Genomic DNA, 21,205 nt, shown 5'->3' on the forward strand with positions numbered 1-21,205 from the left:
TTTTGATCCTACCGTGTTTCTTTGCATTATATCCTGCTGAGGGGTGTGGAAGCAGTTCCTTTATTCATTCCTTTATTCAGCAGTTTTGAGCACTGACTTTGCATCAGGGCCTGGCTAGGTGATTGGAAACAGAAAACAAGAAATGACCCTTTTCTGCAGAGGTCGGAAGCCTAGACCAAAAGCTGCGTAATGTGATCCGAGCTGCGGTAGCGATGTGCAGACGCTGAGGACAAACTGTACCCCCGGCTTTGCTTGGGCTTCCCCTGCCTTCTGACTGGTACACACCAGGTCACCGCAACCCAGTGAGGCCCGCAGCCTGCAGCACTGTATGTACCTCGGTCTCCTCTTCCCTCTCGTCAGGGCCTGCAACATGAGCATCCCTGACTACGTGCAGTGTGCTGAGGACCACCAGACTCTCCTCGTGGTGGTCCAACCCTTGGGGATCATCTCAGAGCAGAATTTCTTCTGCATCTATAAGCGAATCTCCTTGGTGAGGCAGATCAGCCTGTGCGGCTGGCAGTGGGCACTCTGTATCCACTACAGTCACCACTGTGCGCACGAGAATGGGTGGAGCGACTTCCAGACCCACGGTAAGGTCGTGGGCCTTGTCACCATTACCGACTGCCTCTTGGCCAAGACCTTCGAGAAGCTCCACGTGCAGAGGAGCTGTATGGCACCACGCTCTATGACTCTAGGCTCTTTGTCTTTGTGCTGCATGGGGAGGTGGCCGAGCAGCAGCGCACCGACGTGGCCTTCAATTTACGAGGACTGCAGGGTGGTGGAGAAGAGGATCGAGGACTTCACTGAGTCTCTCTTCATCATGCTCAAGTCCAAGTGGCTGGACCGTGCATCTGACAAGCCTTTGGACAAGATCCTCCTGCTCTACATCCTGTTTTAGAAGGAGGACTTCGTGGGACTGGACACAGAGAGCAGGAAAGTCTACCTGGATGCCCGGCCACCCTGGCTGTGTGAAGGGTTGCTTCCCTACATACAGAAAGGGATCAGCAAGGAGGAGGGCTGTCTTGTAGCCAAGGCGTGAGGGAGGTGCAACCCGCCGGTTTTCAGACGTTTAAAAGTGGATCTGCCTTTGTTTCAGACAGATTCTTTTAGGGTTATTATGGACACTTACTCCAGCTTTTCAGCCAATTCCCCTGGTGTGACCCCTGGAGTTGCTGTCCAATAGAGTAGCCAAAGCCACTGATGCTAGCAGAGCTGGGGAGGAGGCTGCTCTGAGCTGAGATGTGCTCTAGGTCAAATGCACATCAGATGCTGAGACTTGTCTAGTAAAAAGAATGTAAACTATCTTGTTACTTTCTTTATTGATTACATGTCAAAATGATAGTATTTTACATACAGTAGAATAAGTAAGATATGTTCTTAAAATCAGTTTCTAGGTTTTTTTTGGGGGGGTTACCTTTTTAAATGTGGCAACTGGGAAACTTTCTTTACATGGCTCTCATTTCATTCCTGTTGGACAGCCTGTCCTGGGACAGTCTCATCCCTTTGCTTATAGATGTCATGCTGAATCCTGAGACGCAGAATGAGGCGCTGGTTGAGCTGGGGCTGGAGCCAGTGTCTCCTGCCTCCGAGGTCCAGCACCTGCACGGCTCAGGCCCTCTCTCCCTGCCTGACAACCACCATGCCAATTTAGGACAACAGAAACACTGCCAGGGGCTTCCAAATGAGCTCCTTACGCAGGGAAAGACGTGTCACGGAGTATGGGGCACAGCAGGGAAAGATTCGTCCTCACTTTGTACCTGTGATTAGGTCAACGGACCCACTTTGCCTTGGAAGTGCAGACGAGCCCTTCTGGGCTGCCTACCCCCCAACCTTCTGCTCTGTTTCCCTTTGTATCTATCGAGATGTCCCTCGGGCAGAAGAGGGTGAGATGCCTTTGCCGAGAGGTGGTCCCCCTTTGCTGGGGAGAGTGTGGGAATCTGTGTCCCCCCGGCCTACGGCCTCGGGCCTTGAGTCTGGAGAGGGCTCATGGCGGTCCCACAGGTGACGATCGGAGGACCTGGCACGTGCTGCCGGGCCCGATGTGGAGGAGGTGTTCTGCGATTCTCTGTGAGTCTAAAATCAGATTCTACTTTCTGGTTGTTGGTAAGTTGGAGGAGAAGATGCCAGAGAATTGATAAAAAGAAAGTCCAGACCAGTCCTGTGAGTGACAGGCACAGGGGACCCGAGTCCCACCTGCTTGTGGTGCCTGGCGGGCTCTTTATGAATATTCACTTCCTCCCGGACATACCTCTATGGCTTAAGGAAGGGGTGAGTAATGTCGTGGCCATGACCTGTACTTGTCCTGGCAGGGCTCTGTGATCTACACGGCTTTCTCCCTTTCTGCTTCTTGTAGATGAGCTGGCAGATGTAGTGGCCTGGACAAAGCTGAGGACACAGATGCCAGCACCGTGCCACTCCCAGGCTGGCTCCATTCCCGTCACCTGTCACCTCCTGCTGAGTCCCCAGGCGTCAGTCAATGTAGGTGCATTGGTGCAACGTAAGCAGGGACCACCTTCTCCCCCTGGACAGAATGGTGGGTGAGCAGTGGAAGCCTGGAGCCCTGCCCCAGCCCCCTGGCCAGTGCCTCCTCTTTTGTCACAGGAGGCACTGGTGACATGTTTGCTCAGCAACTGCTTGGCTCTGAGTCTGCAGACCCACCAGAGAATACCAGCTTGTTTTTGCCTTTTGAAGTCTGTCCTTGGGATTTGGCGGAGTAGCTGGTTGTGTGCTTAGCCCATAGTGGTTGACACTGTGACCATTGTTTACCCAGAACCTCGTGTACCAGGCATGGCTCTCGGCATCAAAATACAGCAGCGCATTAAACCTCCCTCCTGGTGGGTCTGTCTGTTTTGGTACCGTAAGGGCTCAGCCAGCATCTGAACGTCAGTGAGATAACGCGGCCAGTGAGCTCGGGTCAAGTACGTTCTCTTCCAGTAACTTTTACTCCATTGTTGCTTTTACTATTCCACAGTCATTACTTTTTTAAACAATGCTTTGGTGCAGGAACAGAGCCTAATTCTCTCCTGTTACTCTTGGTGGGAGTGAGTAAAATTGTCCAGCTTGAAATGCGACCACATTTTGTAGCTCAAAAGCTGTCTACACGCATCTAGGTGAAGTTTAGGTTTGGGGCGCTGACGACGTTGGGGTCCCCCGGCAGCGCCACTCGCCTCAGGCCCCTGCCTTCCCTGGAACAATAGGTGAGGGTGGGTCTCACCGTCCCCTCATCCCTGTCCTTACCAAACTCAACTAAATTCTTCTAATTGCTGTCAGTTATTTTTGTTCTCATGTGTTTCTAATTTTCGCTGTTCCTCTTTTCCTTTTTCTATTTCCCTTTCTATCTCGTACCGCCCTGTGAGCATGTTGTTGTGTCTGAAAAGTGGGCTGTGCACACCCTGCATTGGAAATAGCCAGATTGTCCTCCGTGCTGTCCCCATCATTTAAAAAGCAAAAACTTAACAGTTGCCTTGATCCATATATTATCCTAGTCATCTTTTTATTTTCTAGTATTTTGGAATTTTTGCTTTGTTAGCACATCACCCACTGGTGATTGATACCTGTTAAAATCCTTGCTTTGAGGAACCAGTTTGGTCCTCCTTATGTTTGGTGACAAATGCGCCCTTACTAAATTTGTTTGATTGTTTTGCAGAAGTGAGATGCGAATTGATTTAGGCGGCTGCTGAGGGATTTTTTTCATGGAGGATTTAAACTTGGAAAGGCAAAATCTGCAGCATCTTCCTTAATTCTGGCTTTTACACAAACGTGCTTGGCACGCGGTTCCGGGCTGTCGCTGTGTGAGGTGCGTGACGGAGCTTCCTGGCCGGCGGTCACTGGTGAGGAAGTGGCAGGCTCGGGGGTGAGCAGCTGCAGAGGATGCTGTTGGAGGAAGTAGTCACCGGTTTTTTGCTTTTTGTTTTTGCATTCACTTTCCCCGTGCCATTTACTTTACTTTGCCTTCATAGAGAGGCAGGAGCGGGTCTAAAATCCATGCCACTCTTATTTTCCCTTTACGAGGCTGGTTTTTCTGAGTATCAGAACAACATGGCCTTCTCCTAAGTAGCTGGCTCACTTGGATCTGGTGGACACAGGGACCGCTAAAGGGGACCGTACCTTCCTCTCTGCTCCAGCCAGTGGGCATTCAGAGCCGGGTCTGTGGTTTGCCTCAGCAGCCATGCAGGCCTCCCTGCACCAGCCTTTACTATTAACCCAAGTTGGCAGTAAATAGCTGACTCCGTGTCTGTTGCAGCTGACGTCCACCACTGATGGCCGTGTCGTTAGTTTGCGGTAGTGAGTCTCCAACACCCCAGTCAGCCGTGAAGTGACCTTGCATTCTCACCCACACCCTGGTTCATCTCACCCGGGGGAAGGGTTTGGCCACCACCGTCATGCTGGCCATGAGACCTTGTTTCTCCTTTCATGCTCTGGTCCAATTGTGGACATTTCATCCTTCACTGACTTGGTCTCGCTTGAGACAGGCCAGAAATTCTGAAAGAGTCCATCATATTCTCGGGGGGAACAGAACAGAAGTAAGAGTCGCAAGTAGGAGTCTAGGCTATCTGGGTTGGCAAATGCAGGCTGGGATCTGTGAAGGCTGGGCTGTGCCCTGAACACAGGCTTTTCCCGTGGCTCCCAATAGCCCAGGGGTCGGAGTGAGAACAGCCTTGCCTGGGTTTCCCAATCCTCATCTGCTCACTGGCAGGTGTGTCTGCTAACTAGGAACTCCCCCAAACCTCGGGCCCTTCAAAGTTCAGACCACAGGAGAACCTTGAGTCCCTTCTCCTGGGCCTCCTTTGTGAGAATCCAGTGCCTTCTGAGGTGACCAGAGGAAGGAGATGCCTCCCCCTCCAGGAAGCACTCTTCAGAGGACTGTGATGCACTGCACCTTGCTGTGAGCTTGTGGGGTTCCATCCGTGGTCCTTGCAGAACCAGACTTGAGACTGGCTTAGTGATAGAAATGACAGGACTGATTCCAGGGCAGGGCCGGGGGGAGGAACAAGGGAAATTGAATGTGACCTCAAACACCTAGGTGGGTTCTGGGTCTGTTACTAAAATCGGGAGCCTGGGAGGTACCTGCCAGGAATAGAACTCTAGAGTAAATGGTGGACATGAGGCATTTTTAAGATTCCATTTGTCATCCAAGTTAGGACTTCAAAGAGGCACTCGGGTCTATGGCCCCGGGGCTCAGGTGAAGGAGCTGGCTAGAGATACATGTTGGGAGTCGTCATTCTTAGCTGGTGTTCACAGCCGTGCAGGTGGATGAGCTCATCTCGAGAGGTGCAGACTGAGGCTGAGGCGGGGCAGGGCTGTGCCTGGGTGGGAAGAAAGCCCAGACCATGCAGCTTTGGTGTGTCAGTCAGTGGCGTTTGGGATTTTCAGAGCAATGGCATTTATCCTTAAGGGTCTTGGGGGTGGGCAGGGCCACCCAGGAAGAAATCTGAAGGGAGGGTTGTGGCCACGCATGCGTGTCTTGGGATGATGCAGAGGCTGCATGGTCCAGGAGGGGAAACTCCTCGGAAGCTGGAGTCGGAGTGGGGAGTGGGGAGAAGGTAGTCACACTCACCTGTGAGGGAGGGACAGAGGACTAGGTAGTCTCCACCTTAGGGGACTCTCTTTCCCACGAACAAAAGGCCAGCAGACAGAAGATTTGAGGTGAGAAGGGACGGGCGCTGGGAGAGGAGACAAATTGGAGAATGGTGGTTGGACATTTCTGGAATACTCTCCCTGCAAAATAGAGTTAAAAAAAAAACCCAGACTCTTAAGAACATTGATAGTGACGTTGGAGGAGATAGTTCTTTTTCTGGCCTCCTAAGGGTAAGGCATGTATCCGGGGATACACAGGAGGATCGGGCAGTCTGTTCCGGGGGCTTGACCCTTACCAGGGGGAACAATGCATGTTTAAAGGGGGAGAAGGGCAGCGGAGGGAAACTAGCCAGGCCCCGTGTCAGGTGCCAGTCGGCCGCACTACTTGCGTGTTGCATTCACATCCATGCCTCCGAGGTGGGCGGTGGCAGCCCCCTTTTGCAGATTGGGAAGCCTTCTCAGAGGGGTTATGGAATTGGTCCGTTTAGCGGCTAGTCAATGCTGTAGCAGGATTCAAGCAGGGCCTTGTCAGACTTCAAGGGCATGTTCTCTCTACTAATTCCGGTACCTCCCTGTTTTACCTAGATTGGTGAATTGGGTCAGTTTTGGAGCCTTTCACAAAAAGTACGATTTAAGTGCCTCAGGACTGTTTCACAAAGCTCAGTGTTCTTTAATGGTTCAGAAGCACCACAGTGATTTTCGCCCCACAGAGGTAAGGTCTTACACCTTTGACGATGACGTGGTTGCAAATGACGTGGTTGCAAATGACGTACAGGTGCAAAACCAGACTTAGCAGCTTCTGAAGGGAAACTCTCCAGTTCTCCCTTGATAGGCTTTCTTCCACGGGATGTAACCTGCTGCAGCATAGGCCTGAGCTTTCCGTATGGAGTGAGGGTTTAATATCCAAAGTTAGCAAAGAAGGGTCAGATGGAGAAAATCGACTTTAACAATTTATTTTGGGGTTTCATTAGACAAGATGCACTATCGCTTAATGGCCCATTTAACGTATGTAATTGAGTACAGAACATTGCATTCCTTACTTTCTAATGAGAGCTGTCTTGCAACGTAAGGTTGTCTGCTTTGGAACTTCAGCTCAGCCACTAGGGCGCCTGTCAGTGTGTTGGTGTGATTGTATTTACACAGTGCATGTAATCTGGGCTTTCTCAGCCCCAAACACTCCAGTGCAGAATCATAGGCTGTAGCCATCCCTTAGTTATACAAATACTTCTACAACTATATGATACAAAAGAAAAAAAAAAAAGAGAGAGATTGCCTTTATCAAAGTTCCTTTGATTTTAACTGCAAACTGATGTTGAGCAGCTCTGGTTTCCTTTGGATATGAATATGTACATTTCTTTGCATGTAACTTGGATTTTAGACTAGAACACCAACCTCTTGCTTTCCATGAGCCACAAAAATCATAGCCAAATGACATACATATTAAACATTTTATTCTTTTCTTCTGAGACAGAATCCTTGAATTTGGGACTTGGGCTGTGATTTTGCTTTTTGCTCTTCCCACCCCTCTTATCGTCTCACTCCTTTTTCCCACGTGGCCTCCAAGAGTTCATGGTCTCAGAGGAGCAGGTGGACAAACACCAGTTGGTCGCCAAGCAGTCCTGCTGTAGAGGGAGCCCAGACAAGAGCTAAAGGACATCATCAGAGAGGACTTCCTGGAAGAAGTGGGCTCTACATTCAGTTATGAGGACAGAGTAAGAGTCAGCCAGGAGAAGAATGAAGAGGGTGACTCAGGTGGCAGGAGCAGCCCGGGTAGAGGCCTGGAGGCTTGTGGGGTGGGGACTCGGGGAGAGTGCACTGTGTGGTCCAGGGTGGAGGGTGCCCCTGCTTGGGAGGACACTGGAGTGGGCCTAGGGATGGAGGGCTTTGGAGCAGCTTGGTTTTTTCTAGAACTGACACAGAAGAGGCAGTGAAGGGTGTCAGCAGAAAGTGACCCTCAGGGGAGGTACTCCTGGTTTTGCTTCTGATGTTCTACAGAAAGAAGGGGTCGGGGTGGGCGAGAGCAGCTCTGCCCGTCCCTTTGAGACCCACCCCTTCATTCATTTATTCATAACACATGCAATTCTGAGTGTCCAGGGGAGAGAGGGTGCACTCACAGTAGTAAGCAAAATGTATTGCTTCTTGAGAGCTTAGCAGTGTCAGAAGTTGTCTTAGCATAGAATGTTCTAGGAACACAGCAGGGGCACCTAACCCAAAGTGCAGAGGTTCGAAGGAAGGAAGGCTCCCTTGACAAACCGTCAAAATGAGCCTGGAGGCAAGTGGGAAGTAGCAGCAGGTCAGGGGGCGCCTGAGGTCATTGGGGACCTGGGTACTGAGGTGAGGCTGGGCGAGCAGGGTCGGGGGTGAGGCTAGAACTCGACCAGGGAGCCTCTGAAGGGTTTGAAATGGGGGTGATGTAATCAAATTTGTGCTTTGGGAAGGCTGTCCTGGCCCCGTCTGTGTGTGTGTGTGTGTGTGTGTGTGTGAAGCGGGGAAGAGGGAGAGAGTGCCACCAACTGGGAGGGTCATTAGAAGACCATTGATAGGCTGGGGGGCCACCAGTGGGAGAGGGGCGTCGGGGCTGCTTGGGGACGGCAGGGGCAGTGTGGATGCCGGATTTCCTCATGGGGAGGGCTTATTAACGGGGACCCCCTAGCGGCACCTTGTGGCTGGAAGAAAACGGATGCAGCCAGGTGGACTTTTCTCTTCTTCCCTGCCTTGTGTGATGATCTTAGCTCAGCCAACATTTGGAACAGAAGAGCTAAGTTTCAGGGTAGCCCAGGACTTTGTTGAGCTCGTTCGAGTGAGATCTGATAGGATTTAGGCTTGAGTTGAGATCTGCATGTTCACTTAGCTAGAAACGTCCCGTCTTTTGGATTTCCATAGGGGTATTTATTCTTGATAAAGATTGCTTTCTTGGTGAGAGGAAATTTAATACAGCTGCTGTCTTTCTCAAAAAAAAAATCTTATCTTTTAAGAAATTTAATATTCAAAAGAATAGCAAAATTTAAAAATGATAAAGTAAGGCTTTGGTGTAGTTTCTTTGGTTTCTGAGTTAATGTAGAGTTAGAGCCTTTGCATTACTTAAATAGCACATCCTTGTCAGTATTTAAAGAGCTGTTAGTGAGCGCCCCAGGCCCCACTTCTCAAAGCATCATTAAATCTTGCTCTGAAATAGTGAAGTCATAAAGGTCTTGTTGGCAGAAGCCAAACAGTTGGTTTATAATTTGCAGCATAGCACCCTTTATAAAATAATAATAGGTTCAATATTAAGAAAGTGGAAGATAATTGATATTTTTAAAGCTGAAACATAAACTTTCTTGTGTTAATGTTGCAACTGGAAATTTCGAAAACAAAAATCCTACTGTAATATCATCTACATGGAATACATATATGTCTATCACGTTTGCAATGTAACTGCGCAGTGGTTTTTGAAGTCAGGATCATTCCAGCTGAGATACTGGCAGTGATGGTTGCTGGTTTTCAGTGGAAGACCCTAAATTTGCCTTCTTAGCTTTATTCTTTTCTTTTCTGTTCTCTCTGTATGTTTTTTTTTTTTTTTTTTTGGAGTGAGAGGGCTCAGTAGTGCTTTGCCAGCATGATTTTGGGACAATTTGGGGGCAGATATCGTGCACAAGCAGTGAGATATTTCCATGCATTTTACTTTCCGGACATCACCATGGAACATGTGGGGGTTTGTGCCTGCAGGCCGGGATGCTGCAGGGCTCCCTTGTCCATCACCTTTATGTCTTGGAGCTTCTCCAGTCAGTGAATGACTTTCTGTGTCTTGGAGGTAAGGTGATCTGATGCAGATGATCAGATGTGTAACTAAGTTCTGTTACTTGAAATAGAAAACCTATCAAAAATGGCTCTAAAATACTGGATGAGGGAGGAGAATTGGCTGAGCTGCTTGCATGGGGAATATACTCAGGTGACTCCCTCATTGTGTCTTCTGTCACTCCCCCCCCCAGCCCTGCACGGCAGTCATGCTGAAGCAAGCATGCACTTTCTCAGAAACGGGCTGAATTTCCTTGTGCCTCTGTTTGTTGGCTTTTTTTTTTTGAAAGCTCATCTTGCCCTTTGCTTAAATGCCATCCCTGCTAGTCACCTCTTACACTCATTCTTCTGGACGTCGTCCATACATAGCTGCTGAATGGATGAACAGAATGTAGTATCTCCATGTAGTGGAACATTATTCAGACGTAAGTGTGAATAAAAAAGAAAAAATAAATAAAGGGGAATATGAAAAAGGCCACCTGCTCTGGGTAGTCAACTCTGAGTGCTCAACCCGCCCTTTTCCCTTTGAAACCCAATCACTTATGCTCCTCTCTACTCTTTTTGATAGTACTTACCACCTTCTAATAAACTTTAACACTCTCAAAAAAAAAAAGAGAGAGATGCTGATACCACTTCAACATGGAAGGGCCTTGATAACAGCACGTTAAGTGAAAGGAAGCAGACACAAACGGCCACATATTGTTGACTTCAGTGATCTGAAATGCTCAGAATAGGCACATGCAGAGGCAGAGAGCAGGTGATGGTTGCAAGGGGCTGGGTGGAGGGGGGTTGGGGAGTGACTGCTAGTGACAGGGGTGTTCTTCTGGGGTGATGAAGTGTTCTGGAAATAGATGGTGGTGAGGGCTGCACAACAGTGAGTGTGCAGAAGACGGCTGAGCGCTGTCTCTGGGAGTGCCTGTGGTTGGGGGCGGCTTTATTTTGTTCTCATCCATGAAGAGTCATCTTGTGCTGAGGCCATTCAACTCCTGTGAGTGGTGAGGCTCAGAGACTTTGCAGAGTCATGTGTTATTTTCCCCCTTGCTGAGTGTAAGCAAAAAAGGTTTAAGCCTGAGAAAGTGCTCCATCTGCAGAAATGTCTTTCAGTTTTGCATGGTGTAAACATCTTGAGAGATTTTTAATCGTTGACGACAGTCTGTGGGGGGAAACAGCCTGTGAAGCCTGGGTGAGACTGGGAAGAGCCGCGCTTCCATCCCTGACAGGGGTGGGGATTTCACCCCCATTCAGGCAGTGAAGGGCCCAGACCCGTGACCAGAGTTGACAATCATGAATATTTACGTGTATCCTCTGCTTCATCTTGGATATTAATTTCAAGCTGAGTCAGTTTGTGGCGGCAGCCTCATCCTACATCAGGAATCTATAGTATCTGCTCTTTGAGGTGAAGACCTGACAGACTTGATTATTTAACAGTCTCCCTTGAATTGATATCTCAGATTCCTTTGTCAATAGTAAAACAGCAGATATATTGACGTCCTTTAATGCCGATGTGACCTGGAGCAGGTTTAGTCTCTGTGCCTCAGTGGCCTTATCTGCGGGTCTGGAAGATGATAACAATGCTTCCCTCAGAGGGGCTGGTGAGGGGAGAGTGAGGAGCACAAAGGGAGGACTTACACGAGATGCTCATGAATGACAAAATTTAGTGCTCTCAGCCTGGTGAGGCCTCAGGGGCAGAGATGGCCGAACAGAGCAGTCCTAGCCGGAGCTCGATCCGTGTTGGCAGCTGTTATGATCAGTATCACCACTGTGGGTTATCAGGCAGTTTTAAGACTTGGTAATATGAATTCATGAATAATGTTAAAAGATTAGACAACTCAGATCCGGTTTACATGATTCTCAAGATTTCCTATGAGAAATGGAGATTTTTTCCCCATCTTAAATCTGAGTTGAGTCTCTAAAAAAATTCTGTATTCTTCCATCTTTTTGATTTAATTCTCCATTTCTTGAAAAAAAAAGTCTTTAAATGGAGTTACTGGTGTGTGAACTGAGAGTCTCATGCATGCTGAGCACATACTCTCTCAAGTGTGGTATAATCTCCCCCGTGATTTTTTTTTAAACTTTTCTTTCTTAGTATTCAGAGGTTAGAGGCCTCTAATTCTTTTTCTGGAGACATGTCCATGAACCTGTAAATCTATAATTAGTGGACAAAATTTGGTTTATTAAAAAATTCTATAAAACATTCTGCAATCCATTCAAAAGGTAATGCTCATTGACATAAAATATTTCTCCTTTATTGTGATTTCTAATTTTTTGTCTGCCTTAACTTATTAAAAGTAATTCTCATCATCATAATGACCAAGCTTGCTCTGAGTGGACACCTCCCTAAGGCTAACATGCTTTCCTCATGTTTTACCTCATAGCAGGTGTTTAAGGGTAGGTATCAGTGTCTCCTTTTTTGCAGCTGAGGGATTGAGAGATGGGGCAGCTTGTCCAAAATCTCATGCAGCTGGCGCTGGCAGGCTCAGGGCTGGAACCCAGGCTGCACAGGATGCTTTCTCAATGGCTCCACTGATCAGCCCCTTGTTGAGTGGTTTCCCGAACTCCTGTGAGTCCATAAATTAACGATTTTAGTGATCTCAGTTTGATGAAGCCTTCAAAGTAGAGACACCAGTGAGAATGTGAGACAGAGTGGCATAAATTGAAATTGTACATTTTCACAAATGTTGCATTCTCAGGCAATGACTTAAAAAGTTTATATGTTTTATTTTAGTGCTCTGTAAACACTAAAAACAAAACATTAAAAATGATTATAGTGCAAAATAGGAGTGGGCTTTGAAAGTCCAACCATTGCTAATGATGTTGCTTGTTTTTCTCTAGTGGTGCTTATTGACAGAAAAATTTACAAAGACTGAATTGGTTCTATGAAGTCTTAGTATGGGGAAATGGTTTGTCAGTGAATATTGTAAGTAAAATCTTTACTCTTTTCTTTCCTGATGATGAATATGTAAGTTGTTTTCATGGCTTAAGTACATTTCCTCATTTGTGAAATTTGAGTGATGCCGTTTACCTTGTTTGACTGTGAGATGTAGACGCCTTGTATACGAAGCACCGAAGAGCTGCTTAGTAAAATTATGCTGTCACAAGGACAGATAGTTTAGAAGGATCAACTCTGAATACTAAAGAGGGTGGCTTGTTTCTGATGCATATTCAATATGCATATATGTGAATATATGAATATGGCTTCAAGTAACAAGGATTCAGGGTTTTGTGTGTGTGTGTGTGTGTGTGCAGTATGAAGGTTTAATGAAATCTGTATCATTCTAGTGAGACAGGGACTAGTTAAATCACCTTAAGCAGACGGCCTTGAAGATTATTTACACAGAATGTGTGTTGTTACAACTCAGAATTCATGTTGCCGTGTAACCAGCCACTCAGACATTTAAATTCGTAGAAATCTGACCAGAACTATTAAGTTTAGAAAAATCCACATTGATCATTTTAAGGGAATAATCTTCTTTCTTTTGTGATTAAAGAAATTTTGATATATTTTTCTGCATGCTTAATAGGTTTTAAAATATCAAAACATTGATTTGACATGTCACTTATTTTTAATAGAATAAAGCTTATGCTGTTTTAATGTGCAAATAAATGTTTTTGTATCTCAATACACTTGTATGATTTCCTGGCTCTTTGAGAAGTATTTTGCAAGATACTTAGATTACCTACTGTTGGAAAAATACAGACGTGACTTTTATGAATAGAGGCCTAGTACAGATCTGTTGGTTTTTGCTACAGTGCATGACATGAGGCCTAGGAGAGAGCTTTGCTGCTGATTGCCGGAAGGACAGATCCCAGAACTCAGTCTCCCCTCCTGTAAAATGAAGTGGCTGGTCTGGATTCTTTCCTCTTCTAAGATGAGTTTCCATGAGCCTATGTCTTTTGTTTATATTCAAGAGTATTAGCAATGTCAGATTAAATACTGAATACCCCTCCCTTCCCCGAAGCAAACTGCAGTATGTGCTACATAAGCTTTTAGTTATCTGATTCTTGTTTCTGATTCAACAGGCAATTTTTGTGTTGCATCTTTCCCGGCAACCTGGAAGGTCTTTTTAGCCATAGGAGGCGCTGTTGCACCTTCATACAGTCTTAATTTTCTTGTTTGTAAAAGAAGGCTTAACAAATATTTTTTTGCTTTGATTCCTTTGCTTAGTGCTTCAGAATAGCACAATGTCCATTATGTCTGTCTACCTGGAAAAAATTATTCAGCTTATATCTTAGTTTTATTCTGTCATCTCGCTGTGAACATTTCAGACTTGCTGTGCAAACAATGGCAAAATCGGTCTTTTATTCCAGTGTTAGCAACCAGTGAGCCGGGATTTTATAAAGCAGCTAGAAGCGGCCTCTGGAGCACCTTAAAGCTGAAAAGTGTACTGAGTTCCCTGAGTATTGACCCAGCCACTGTGTGTCATTTGGTGGGAGGTGATTTTGTACATATAAGAAGGGGTGTAGTGATTTGACTTGGGTTTGTGTGCACGCCCTGCCACTCAGCCACGTGAGCCTGAGTCAGTTTGTTCTGAGTTTCTCCCTCGTCTGTGAGATGGGGATGCTCGTATATGCTTTGCAGAATTGTGAGAATTAGAAATTATGTAAATTGTTTAGCACAGTGAGAATGTCAAAGGGCTCATAAAGTTTAGCTCCTGTTTTGTATGAAGCCATCATTTTACAGTTTTTGGCAATTACTAAGAAACAGGAAAATAAGAAAAGCTGGTTTTATGATGAAAGATATTTGAGGAGGTTCCATAGTTCCTATACGCATAATTTAGCATCAGCAGAGTCAGGACCGTTACACAGTCGCCCTGAACCAATGTTAAGCCACAGAATTTTTTGTTACTTCCTATATATTGGGGCTTAATGGGACCCAATACCTATACACATGTTTTCTCCAGCAGCCAACTGAGAGATGACACAGAATAACAGACAGGCGATAAATGTCTACTTTATTACTGATGAAGCCACGTTCTCCATGAAATTCAGGGTTGTGGGAAAATGCGTGTCATGATACTGTGTCCCAGGATTAGAGACTCACGCAGTCCCAGTTAGCTCTGGGCCACAGTGAGCCTTCCCTTAAGATGATCTGCCCCATCCTGCACAGGGCTGCCCTGCCATGGAGCTGAGCATCCCGGGTGCTTCCCAAGGGTGGCCAACACTGGAGGGAAAGGAAAGGTTTCATATGCCCTGCTTGTCTCTCCGGACTCACACCTCAATCTGTTATTGTGAGGAGTGCTAGCCGTTGGCCAGTGGTCAGGGGTGTGAAGGGAGAAGCACTCTCCATGGACCAGAGGAGTGTGGAGGAGGCATCCCTTCCCTCAGTTTAAACAGGTGGTGGGATGCAAGAGAAGGGTGCTCCCCAAGAGTTTATAAGAGGGGAAATAAGGATTTCCTTTGGGACTCAGACTAGCCATGAAACACAGAAGATGATTAGTAGGGAGACTTGTAAATCACTTTCTTATTAAATTCACATTTGTTGAGCACCAAAAATGTGCTACATTCTTTTCTGAGCGTTTTACAGAAATGAATCCTTCAATCTTCACAACAAGTGAGTAAGGGAGATTTGATTGTTATCCCAGGTTTACAATGTGGAAATTGAGGCACGGAGAGAGTAAGTAAGTTGGCCAAGGTCACAGGGCTAGTAAGTGGCAGAGCTGGTATTTAAACCCTGGCTGTCTGGTTTCCCGGCTCCCAGGGATGGGCTTTGGGTGTTTAGAGGTATCTGCATCCCTGGATCTCTGTACCTCTGTGCATCACTTAGCCCAGAAAGGACAGGGAAAGGAGAGTTACACAGGTGCTCACAGTCGTGTCTCAGCCACTGTCCACGGACAGTGCACCGTGATTGGCGTTAAATGTCTTCTGGGCAGCAGATCTGTTCGTATAACAGAAATTTAGTCCATTGAGTTAATCTAGAAACCCTTCCTGCTCTGCTTCTGTCCATGGTTGCCATGTGACTGCCTGCCCGTGATTGGGCCGTTGAGGAGAATCTGTACTCATGGTTGAACTCTGATATTTCAGTCTGGTTCGTAGTTTCACATCTCCTGTTACATTAATAAATTCAATTTCTGGTTTTCTTGCATCAGTCTCTCATGAGTTTGGTTAATGTGACATCAGTCCATGGGAGCCCAGGGTTGCTGACGGTATATTTTCTGAGCACGTTGTGGCACTTCTACCCGTGCGGACCTGGGTGGAAGATTTCCGCCTTCCGCACTGAATTCCCCGAACAGCAGGGTCTTCTCCCACCCCCGGATGTGAGGCTGGGAGCTCTCACAGTAGGCCAGAGGCCAAGTCCACCAATCAGAAAATGATGAAGTACTTGGAAGTGGGTTTAATAGAAAAAAGGGCTTCCAGGTAGTCCGATGGGCTGTTCGAGTCCATTTGGTGAAAAGCTATCCACTGTTTCTGGTTGAGCTGCTTCTTTGCTGTTGAAAAGTCTGGATTACATGGAGGGATTTTAAAAAGCAGAAAGGTGTGATTTCATGTGGTACATCCACACCGGTGAGAAGTGATGGATGACCGCCTGTGTGAGGCATAGACAGAGTCTTACAAACTTCATAAAACAGCTTTAAAAGCTCTGCCATCTGAGTGCACTTCATATGGGGTCCAATTCCTGACTGGGCATGCTGAGAGGGCAAATAATTGATAATGGCTGAAAGGACACGGAGGCATCAAATAGGTCTCAGTCATGTTCCCTGTTTAAAGGATGTGGCACAATGTAATATATTTGAGCTGGTTCTTCACTGAACAGTTTTGAGTGTTTTCTGGGACTCCCCAGTGCACCAAGTTTCCGTGCAGCTGGGTGTCCCCTCAGTGCAGCTCTGTCAGTGCTCATCCTGGGCTGACGTGGTGTCACGGGGAGCAGGACGTTCAGTGTCCCCGGCTCCTCCGAGCTCCGTTTCTTGATCCGCAATGCTGAGTTTCTCTTCAGTGTCTACTTAGTAGGGTTGCTGAGAATCACACGTGATGGTTGTCAGGGGTGATTTGCGGTTGTCTCTGTGATTGCCATATAGTGAATATTTGATAGAAACTTTTGTTTTTTATTAAAATTATGGCTCCTAGATTGCAGTAGTTTTTAGTTTGCATTTACTCTTTTTGTAAATTTACTCTTATTTTTAAATAAGCACTTATTTTTATTTATTTTTATGAAGGTACTGGGGACTGAAGCCAGCACATTGTGCATGCTAAACAGGTGTTCTACAACTGAGTAATACAGACCCTCCTTGTCTGAACTTAAAAATAAATATTTCAATACACAAAATAGCTCTTAAACACCATCATGGGACCTATTTTCTGTATAGACAATTGAATACATATGCTATTTCAATAAGAATAAATGTTTTTGGGACATACTTTCTGAATCTGTTTACGTGTTTAAAAACGATCATAGGTAGTGATAAACACGAGTCTTGGATCCACTACTTAGGGTCTGTTTTGCCATCATGGGAAATTATATTCTACAGAGAAGGCTAATTGGGTCTCGTTGATATTTGGATGATTTAGCAGATGATGAAGACTTTCAAAAGCTGACAGTTTTGTATTTTAAACTAACTACAAATTTATCGTATATAAATTGGAAGTCCTCAGCTTATGAATTGCCCAGTAATTCAGTGTGTACATGTCTGTGTCTCTGTGAACGTGTGTTTGTGTGTGATTTCAGGAAGGTAGAAATAAGTTCCATATAGTCTTCTGATACCTTTCTCTTCAATTTCAAGGTGTAGGCATATATTTATACAAATAAATTGATACTCTTTTGTCATTTGGCATATTGTTGGGAATAAAAGTTTCTCATACTTGTTTCAGAAGGGTTGGGGAGAATGAGCTTAGAAAATAGGAGGAGATAGAGGCAGGAAGGTTCTTTACTCTTTGTGGAGGATGAGAAACAGTAGCTTTTCTTTTTCCTACTAAAGCAAACTGGCACTGAATTGTAACATAATATTACTCAGAATTGCTTTTCTGATCAGATACGAATGCCTCAGATTTTTCAAGGCAACATGAATGATGAAATGTGTTTTAGCAGTTATCTTTAAATGTAGTTTTATTTTTTAAGTAAAAGGCTATAGCCTGTTCTTTCTTCCAGCTTTACAAGAAGTTCCCATTGATCCAGGTACATGATAATTGTGCTTAGTTTCTTCGGGTTTTTTTTTTTTTTTTTTTTAAGTGCTTGTTTCATTGTGGTGTGAATGAATGTTTAAAATTTCTGGATTTTGATGTTTAGAACATGCTGATTTATCAGAACTGTTAAAAACCTGATTGTTGTTTGGTCCTCGTTTGGTGGGGCAACCTATTGATTTCTGTAGTCTGTTAAAGAGGGAAATTCTTCCTCTAGCCTGTAGATCATTAAGTGAATGGTTTGCAGTGTGCCTTTAAAATTCTTTGAATGCATTGAGCATGTTTGTCCAGTGAATTTTGAATTGACTCATAGTAATGACTTTGTTTGATTCTGTGGTTTTTGCTCCTCTCCACATGAATTTGAATTCTCTGTTGCATTTTGTATACGTGTTCTTAACAGGGGAAGAAATTTTGCATTTTTTACATAGGTGGGTTTTCCTATCCCCTCTGAATGCCTTCTGTAATTGATACAGCGAAAATCTGTTATTGCAGTGCTTAATTATTTCATAAACTATTTTTTGGCTTAATCAGAAACAATGACAAAGAATGATAATAAAAAACATGAAAACCTTCCTTCCTTTGAAGAATAGAAATGAGGTGGTCAGGCTCACGCGTGCTTTGTACCTGACACCCTTACTTTCATGTCATTGTGTATCATGATTCGGAGATGGAGTTGCTTCAGGTTTGTAGCTTTTTGTTTTAACATTTGTGTTGAATTAATTCTCTAGGCTGATGTTTCCTGTTGCGTTTGTGGAAAGTGTAGATGAAGGGAAACAGATGCTATATTTTGTATTCAGGAGGCCTGAGTTGCTGAAGAGAAAAGAGTAGAGGGTGGGCTGAGGAACAGAGTGACACTCCCTCACCTCCAGGCTGAAATTGATGAACAATGAAATCAATTAGGTGTATCGGTATTTATTTGACCAATAGAAGTCAGAGGGCCCAGACTGTCTAGTTATGCGCAATGGAAAGTACTGAATTCACCTGCAGAATTAGGTGATTTACCAAGTAGAAGCAGCTTAGAGCAATCAGAAAAATCAGTCCTATGATGAGATATAAAAAGAATATAATATCTATTATTTCTGAAACTTTTCTATGTTAAGTTGTGTAGAGCTAAAATTAAGTTCCAAACACCAGGAGTTAAGAGTCTGGGTGGTTCTGTGGGATCGTTATTCAGGGATGTGTCTAGACCCTGCTGGAATGGCCGAAGCTGGCAGAAAAAGACCCAGAGCCAGGATTTGTCATCCTAGGTTGTCCTCCATAATAGTTCCATGTGGTAGTCCATGATTGGGTTAACAAATTTGACAGACACCAGACGCATGTCAACTTTAAGAAGAAAAAGTGTGCTTATTAACTGCTTTCAAGCAAGCACCTGTGCATCCTCACTCCTGTCTCCTTGCCATAAAAAGCAGAGACAATGCCTTGCTTGCATATTTGAGGTTTTAGATAGCACTCTGTTCATTGCACAGCAATGACCCAGGCCCTCAGCTATAAATGCTGGGCGTGCGTGCTGTTAGATAGTCTATTATCCCCAAAACATGGACCTGGCTGGACTGGTGGTCTGCTTTGTAATGAATATCTAAAGAATTTATCTTGTTCCCCTCTCCCCATGACTCCCCTAAAGGTAAACTAAGCCTTTTTACTCATTGTGGATTCTACAATCTCTGTCTCATCCTGTCTTTCCCCAAGTTCCTGTTTACTATCACACAACTGTTAAAGACTATTTTCTTTGATTATACACAATAAATATGGGAGCATTTGAGAGGCTCTTGGAGTTGGCTCCCTACTCCCTCCCTCTCGCTTTCTTTCCTTTTTCCACAGTCTTGAGTCATTCATTCCATGTCGGTAAGACTTCTGCCAGCCAGAACCCACAGTTCCAGGTGAGAAGGATGCAGACTTTAACTCTCCTACCTGAGGGAGAGAGAGAAGAGAATTGAGATCTGCTTCCCCATGGTCCCTTACTGCCCCAGGGCCACTCCAGTTCACCTGCAGTTTTCTGGCCTCTGCTCTCAGGGCCTCTGTCCCAAGACTGACATCAGCCTTTTTTTCCCTTGTCAATATTTCCTGTGCCTTTCAGAAGTTGGTCTCCTCTGCAATTCCACCCTGGCAGATGTGATGGTGGTCAGCGTGCTGGTGGACAGTCATTTGGGGACTCCCAGGAGCCATTCTGATTCTCCTGAATCTCTCATTCGGGGTTACAAAACTGTTGAGAACCGGAGGAAGCCCATTCACGTGAGGTCAACAGAGCATTACATCACTTTCATTTTATTTTTGAATTTTCAGTGGAGAAATTATTTGTAGCAAACTCTTCCAGATTTTCGGCCGCCTGCTTTCCTCACCACTATTTCCTTGTTGGCTCTGGTGCTTGTTTAAAGAACCAGGTTTCTTCTCTGGTCATTTCTAGCAGCTGGGCTTGCCGAATCCTTGATCTGCATTTGAAGTAGAATGCTTCTTCGTGATGTCAAACTGATTTTCCTTGTCATGTCTTAATATTTTGTGTACACTCAGCAACTGTTTCAAGTGAAATAATCTTGCCCAATTTCGGTTAACTCACATTTGCTGAACTCCTGCTTTCATGCTGAGGGCAGTTTCTTCTTCCTGTAATAAAATTTAGCAATTTGCATTTACTATGGGAAGGTACTGGCCCGAGGTGCTTTTGTTCTTAACAGTTTTAATAACAATTCACCCATTAAAATGTACAGTGGTTTTTACTCTATGCCCAGAGTTGTGCATCCCATTCAATCTTAGAACATTTTCATCCCCCCAACAGGAAGCCCCTTACGCATAAGCAGACATTCCCATCCTCCCCATCCTCCCACAGCCCCAGGGAGCCACTTTTCTCTCTCTGTGGGTTTGCCTCTGCTGGAAATTTCATGTAAATCGAGTTACTTCATGTAAGTGGAAGCATCTATTGTGACTGACTTCTTTCACACTGAGTATCGTTTTCAATATTTGTCCACGTTGTGGCCTGGGTCAGTACTCTATGCTTTGCTATTGCTGAATAATATTCCTCTGTATGGCTGGGCCCCTCTGTTTACCCATTCATCACGTGATAGAGATTTGTTTTGTTTCTGCTTTTTGGCTGCGATGAGTAATGGCACCGTGAATATTCCTGTAGGAGTTTTTATGTGAACATTTGTTTTCAGCTCTCTTACGTGTGCGCCCAGGAAGTAAAATTGCCTGGTTATTCAGAAACCAAATGTTCAACTCTCTAAGGACCTGCCAGGCGTTTTTCCAAAGTGGCCAGGCTGTGTTACATCCTCACCAGAAACGGCTGCGACCTCTGCATCTTCTGTGTCCTCATTAGTGCTTGTTAAACTTTTTTGATTATAACCTATTGTAGTGAGTGTGAAGCGGTTTCTTCTAGTGGTTTTGACTTGATTTCCCTTACAGCTAATGATATTGAACATCGTTTCGTTGTGCTTATTGGCCATTTGTATATTTTCCTTGAAAAATGTTTTCAGATCCTCTATTTATTTTTTAATTGAGTTGCCTTTTTATTGTTGAGTTGTAGGAAGTTCTTTTTGTTTTTTTTTGTTTTTTTTTTTTTTTTTTTTGGTAGATACAAATTCCTTATCAGATAAATGATTTGAAAAAATTTTCTGCTGTGTGTTGTTTTTTCACTTTCTGGATGGTGTCCTTTGAAGCAAAGTTTTAAAATATGATGAACTCCAATTTATCTCTGTTTTCTTTTTCCTTGTGCTTTTGGGGTAATATTTAATATCTGACGTATTTTATTTAAACT

General features: G+C 45.0%; 1 protein-coding gene across 2 annotated transcripts in view; it reads left to right on the forward strand.

Moving 5' to 3' along the window:
* LOC135319331 (uncharacterized) overlaps positions 1-20,958 on the forward strand; it is a 49,932-nt gene extending 28,974 nt beyond the window's left edge. Inside the window, exon 11 of one of the 2 annotated variants that reach the window (XR_010377854.1) lies at positions 19,538-20,958. The gene's annotated coding sequence lies outside the window, so the exon portion shown is untranslated. Of the gene's footprint in view, positions 1-2,353; positions 5,840-19,537 lie in introns of those variants that run through there. The other variant, XR_010377850.1, reaches the window with a different exon arrangement.
* The last annotated feature ends 247 nt before the right edge of the window (positions 20,959-21,205 follow it).

The sequence above is a fragment of the Camelus dromedarius genome, chromosome 25 (genome assembly GCF_036321535.1).
Source record: "Camelus dromedarius isolate mCamDro1 chromosome 25, mCamDro1.pat, whole genome shotgun sequence".
Taxonomy (NCBI): Eukaryota; Metazoa; Chordata; class Mammalia; order Artiodactyla; family Camelidae; genus Camelus; species Camelus dromedarius.